This window comes from Poeciliopsis prolifica, unplaced genomic scaffold, assembly GCF_027474105.1.
Source record: "Poeciliopsis prolifica strain line A6 unplaced genomic scaffold, Auburn_PproV2 SCAFFOLD057, whole genome shotgun sequence".
Classification (NCBI taxonomy): Eukaryota; Metazoa; Chordata; class Actinopteri; order Cyprinodontiformes; family Poeciliidae; genus Poeciliopsis; species Poeciliopsis prolifica.
The window spans coordinates 1,783,596-1,789,595 of NW_026562432.1; positions in this window are offsets into that span (position 1 = coordinate 1,783,596).

The window sequence follows — 6,000 nt, forward strand, 5'->3', positions numbered from 1 at the left end:
AACTTTGAATAAGGAACAAACTTGAGCATCTCTGACATGTAAATAAACGTGATATCACAACAACAGCTGCCTCTTTTTTTTGCAGTCGAATTGGCTTACATGTTGCAGAATAATAATATTCTCACACAGGTAAGCTTTGTATTGATTGTGGAAAGTAGAGAAAAAATAATAACCATGTAAAGGGCAACTGGACAAAGGCTGTAATAAAGAAAGAGAGAGAAAAAACATCTCCTGGCAATATCTACTTTAGCATAATTCCTATGACTCACCTAAACTTTTCAGGAAGTTCTAAAGCTTTCTCTCCAAGTCCTGGCACTTTTTATTATCGTCCTGTCCAAACCACAACAATCTGAATATAGGTAATTGAAACGGTGGCTCCATGTATAAATGAAAAACTATTTTGCACAAATGAATGGCACGTGTCTTTTATTCAACTTCAAATATTACAAATACATTGATGATCTGATTTCCACCAAACTGGATATGAATGATCACAAGAGGCCAACTAGATGACATGGGAGCTAAACTCAACTGCGCCCCCTAGAATATGTTCAGAAACATTCCTCCCGAGTCATCAGATCTGCACCAAATGTTGTGTCATCAGGGATCAACACCTTAGCTCCGCCCACCCGGTTGACCTGGCAACGCCTCCATCTTATATAAGACTCAAACTGTGTCCACTAACAGTTGAGAGCACAACACAATATCATTTTCATTATTAATCTAATTGACATATTAGTGTTTTGTGTTCATGTTGTGATTCGATAAGTTTCGACAGAGAAAAAACAAACCTGCCTGTCAAAAGGAAGAGCTGGTGTCATTGAAAATTAAAAAGTGAATTTTGTAAAACGTTTAGCGTTGCCAAGCATGCTGCTTGTTGCTGGCTGTACAACTTTCAGGAATAACCGACAACAAGACCTGATCTGAATGAATCAAAGTCGACATTCAAGGTCTTTTTGGGACAGTAAAAACCTTTTAGCTCAGAAAATCTTTCAATCGAGGGAGCATTTGAAAATGCAGCTCTAACTACTTCGTTTCCAATGTTTCCTGGAAAAAAAAAAAGAAAAGGTTTCTCCCTTCTCTCTAAACCACAGCTCGTTAGTTCAAGAAATGCTTCAAAACACAAGAGTGAGTTAGAGGTTTTATTCAGGCCCTGCTAATTAGCACAGCTTTCAGAAACAACAGCTCCATTCTGTGGTCTCAGCTGCAAACAGCTGAAATGACCTAAAATATTTCTCCTCTCACAGACACAGGATGGAAATCTTATTGTTGTATTTATAGCAAAAACTAAGAATGAAAAACATAACGCCCATAACCATTTTGCGTTATGGTCGATTTTATGAAAGAACTTTCATTCTTGAAAGCCACTTTAATTACAAATATGTTGTTGTTGTTGTTTTTTTTTTTGCATAATTGCTATAACTATGATTATGTTGTGAAAATATAATATAAGATTTGGAAAAAAATCTTTGGTCCTGCTCTCATCTGGATAAGATCTATTCAGGAACGTTAAGTTTCTTCTCTGTCTAGTGAGGAGCACATACATGAGGATGATTGATAGCGCTGAGAACCTCTTCCTTGCTTTGATTGGTCGTCTTTGGGAGTGGTGCTTTTTTAGACCAATAGTAGCACACATTGTCTGTCTCATACTAAATAGAAATATTTAGAAAAAACGGCTGCATACTGTCAGAAGGGTCATTTTTATGCTCTGATCAGAATCTGAGTCTGTTTACACAGCTGTTTACATTAAAATGATTTGATAACGTAATTGTTCATAAAATTGATTCAATAAAACAAATACAAGTTTGTTAAAAACATAAAACTAAGTCTGTGGCGGGCAGAACAATGAGTATGAAGGCTTGCAAAAGAAAAGTTGAAGTAAAGAATTCCTTGAGATTTTTTTTTATATTCTACCACATTTAATTGATTTGATGTAGTTTTTCATGCATGAAAAATTGTATGTCCATCAGATCAGAACAAATATGTGTTGCAGGAACATCGGTTGATTTTTCTAGAAGCCGTTTTGCTGCCATTTTGTCTGCAAATGGATTTCCTGAGGGTTCTCCATGCATTTAGATTTGAAATATTCAAGTTAAAAAAAACAACAACTAATGACTAGTATTGCATATTGCTCCGTAGGAGACGCTGCATGACGCTGAGGGCTGAAAGGTCACCATGGAGAAATGCTCCAGCCTTTATCACTTAAAAGAGAAAACAAGCTTAATGCACGAGGAGAAATGCTAAAATACACGTCCAATATGACATTTAAGAGCAGAGTCATCTCATCTATAATCAGGAACTCCAAAGAGTGAAGCAATTATAATTTTCTGAAAGTGTCAATAAGAACCCTATCAACACCTGGACCTCATTTGCTGTTGTTGACAGGGTGAGAAACTCGTGTCCATGTGAGCCGTCCTCATCCAGAACCGCTCCATGTCGAATCTTTGACAGAAAGTCTTCACGACTTGTTGCGTTGATACGACTCCTGATCACCTTTTTTAATTATGAATTTAGTTGTCTTGCACAGATATTGCATATAGTAGATATCTGCAATATCACTTCTCTCAGGTCAATGTAAGCAGTCGAGCATCGTTTCAAGAAACATAATGGAGATGCCTCAATAACCAGCAATTACATGCAGTTCCACAGTAAAAGTAAATTGCACAGCTGAATTAATCAGGTATTTTTCTAATCCAAAATACTTTGACAGATGGAAAAAAGAAAACAAGACAGATACACTTCCAGAACTTCAGTAGCAAAAATGCATTTGCTACTGAAGGAGTATTTCTCAATGCAAAGTATTCTAAAGTGCCTGCATATTTTTCTTGTTAAAAAAAAAAACATTTTCCCATTCTCAAAATTAAAAACCAGACCCTTGTTCTACGCTTTGCTTCTTCCAGAGGGTCTAGACTCCTGCTATTGGGAAATGATTGCTTCTGAAGGCTTTCACTCTGTTGAAATGTTCATTCTTACCCAATCATTTGCCCAAATGTTTGCCTGTGTCGTATGTAATGCACCCACTCAATACTATGAAGCTTACCTGAAAATTTCCCGTGCTGTAAACAAACCATCCTCCACTTCAATGGCAGGATCGCAGATGAACGAGTTTCTGAACCTGGAAAGTTCAGAAAAGAACTTTGCACCAATCTGCTGGCTGAAGAACCTGAATAATAGATTTCAAACAATAAACTTTTTTTTTTTGTTGCGCTTATCTGTCACAGTATTAACAAGTTCAACAATTTAGCATCAAAAAGCGATTTTGAATTGAAATTGTTGCTTATTTTGTCAATACAGTTGTCAATTAAAATAACATAATATCTCAATTAAATAAATCGATTAAGATCTTTTCATCAAGACCCACCACTGCTATTAATCCATGGCTAAATGATGTGGAGAAAATCACGACAAGTTTGTAATAAATAATAATAACTGGTGGCTTATTTTTGGTGAATGAGCTGCTCAGTACGTCACAATGTAAACGTATGAAGCTACAGCTTCATAAACTGGCTTTCCCACAACCCTACCATCAATACCCAAACAAAAACAAGAAAATAGCCTTTGAGTAGCTGTCCACTGTGGAAGAAACGATGCAGGAAAGATCAAGGCAGACATTTAATCAAGCTGGGGAGAGATGGCAGCAGAAACATCCAGAGCTTCACGGTGACTACAGACCTGCTGCCGACCGTCAGCGTCATCCGACGACGTCTCTGATTACCAACGCCGCGGCACAACGACAGCAAAGGAAGGACGACTACTAAATTTTTAAGACGTCGCAGTGAAAACATGCAGCACTGTGTGAGAACAGCCTGTCAATTCCCAGCTCTTCTCTTAATGAAGCACTCGAAGGTTTTTCTCTCGCTCTGACATTTCAGAGTAAAGCCCTCTCGTTCCAGGTGTGTAGCCCGAGGATAAAAATGTTCAAGTGTATAAAATTGGCTTGGGCTGAGATCACAAGACGAAAGGAGGACCTAAAGTGGATATTTTTTTTCCATGAAGGTCTTTATTAGCTCAGGGAGCTGAATTTCTATTACATAAGATAAGAAGAGGGCTGACAAAATGGATTGTGTCATTTACTGAAATTAGAGGTGTTCCAGACACGATCTGTGCAGAGTCTAATTAAAATCTACAGAGGATTTAAATGTACTTTAGTGATGATCCCTTGGTGGAAGCCTTCTTTTATTGCCTCCTCTACAGTGTCAAAGGTTAAATCCCACATTTCTTCTTACTGAACATCTTCTTTTATGCACTAATAACCGTGACATATGCTATTACCGCAACAGGGGTGACTTATTCAGGAGGTGGTTTGTTTTAAATGATATGTAAGCGTGACAATAAAGGCACAGCGTCTCATTAATTGCTTGAACGTTAGTGCTATTATCAAGATTTGTATCGGACCACAAAATGATTTACTGAATGTGTTTTGAATATTAAGTGTTCTTTGTTTCAGTAAATCGGTGCTTATTTGATCCATTCCTCCCAGAGCTGAGAGGGGCTCAGTAATGGTCTAAACTACATTGACCTGGAATCCAACAATAAATAGATGATTCCAGGAAAATCTGAACAGCAACACACATTTTCAGTGTAGGACGCAGAACAGTGGAGACATACGCAAAGGCCTTCAGAGACGAAGCTGTGTTTTGTTCAGAGAGCTGAATGCTGAAGGCTCCATCCTCCACAATATACATGGATTCTTCCAGTATTTTACTGTGTTTTTTTTTAGACAACCTCTACTAACCTTTTCTGAAGGTTGCTTTATTAATCATTAGGGACCGTTTAATGTTATCATTAATATTTAATGCCTCATTTTATGATGTATATGATTAGCAAGTATGAATAAAACTTTATCTTTATGTCTAAGCTTGTGGCATTCAAGAGTTTGCCTCACTGTGAAATTAAAATAAATGGGAGATAAAATCTTTCTGTAGCTGCTTTAAGTGATACTGTTGCATAATGCACACAAGTTATGAAATTGCCTTTTCTGAAAATCTGTTGTCACATGTAAAGTGGCTCATTTTGGATAAAATATGTCATCCAACAAAAGGCTCAGAGGTTGAACAGTGGTTCTGATGTCTGACTTAATGCTGATGAAGAACAGACAACTCCTCATGTTTATGCCCCAGTTATTAAAGATGATTTGAGCTAAATGACAAAACATTCCGGGGACAGTGTGGTTCGGGAATACATTCGCGATTGTTTACCTGTCACAAGAACAAACACATTCTTAAAGAGGCAGTACTTTGTAAAATCTACATTGTTTTTATCTTTCTAATGTTATTAACTCGTCAAAACACACCTGCAGTGTTGCTTTAATTCCTTCATGCAGGTTTGAGAAATCCTTTTATCTCCATGGTAACCATTCAGCTGTGTAAAATGCCTCGGTGGACCTAGCTCCGCCTTCGAGACGCAGCTCCTCCTCAGAGCTGCAGTTTCCGAGCTGTGGCTTTTTAAAAAATATATATATATTATTTTTACACATCAGAACATATCATTTCTAAACAAAATAGATCAAAAAAATTACAATATTTTCTAAATATTTTATAAATAAAAGTATCCCATGCATTATAATCAACCCAATTTATTCTGACGCCCCTGAATAAAATGCAGTACAGCCAGTTGCCTGTAGAGGTCGCTAGCTGTTTGGCCAAAGCTTTTGGAGCAGCTGACTCATAAAAACTGAGCCGTCCAAACGAAGTGTGTGCAGCTCCAGGAGCAAGTGGGAAACCGCTCCACACATTTATCACATTCAAGCTCTGCCACTGCAACACTGCTGCGCCCATGTCCCAACATAATGCTCAGAATGACTTTACTTCATCTGAAATGATCCAACTGAAACACTGACAGATCCTATTTCTCTATACTGTGACATAACTGAATAAAAATCGTATTGTTCTTATCGGTTTAAGAGATCTTCCCTCTCAGTAAGGAGGCGTGTTTGTTGCTGCTGGCATTTGTAAGACAAAGGGGGCCAAAGCCATTAGTCAGTGTCCTCTCCAGCAGAAG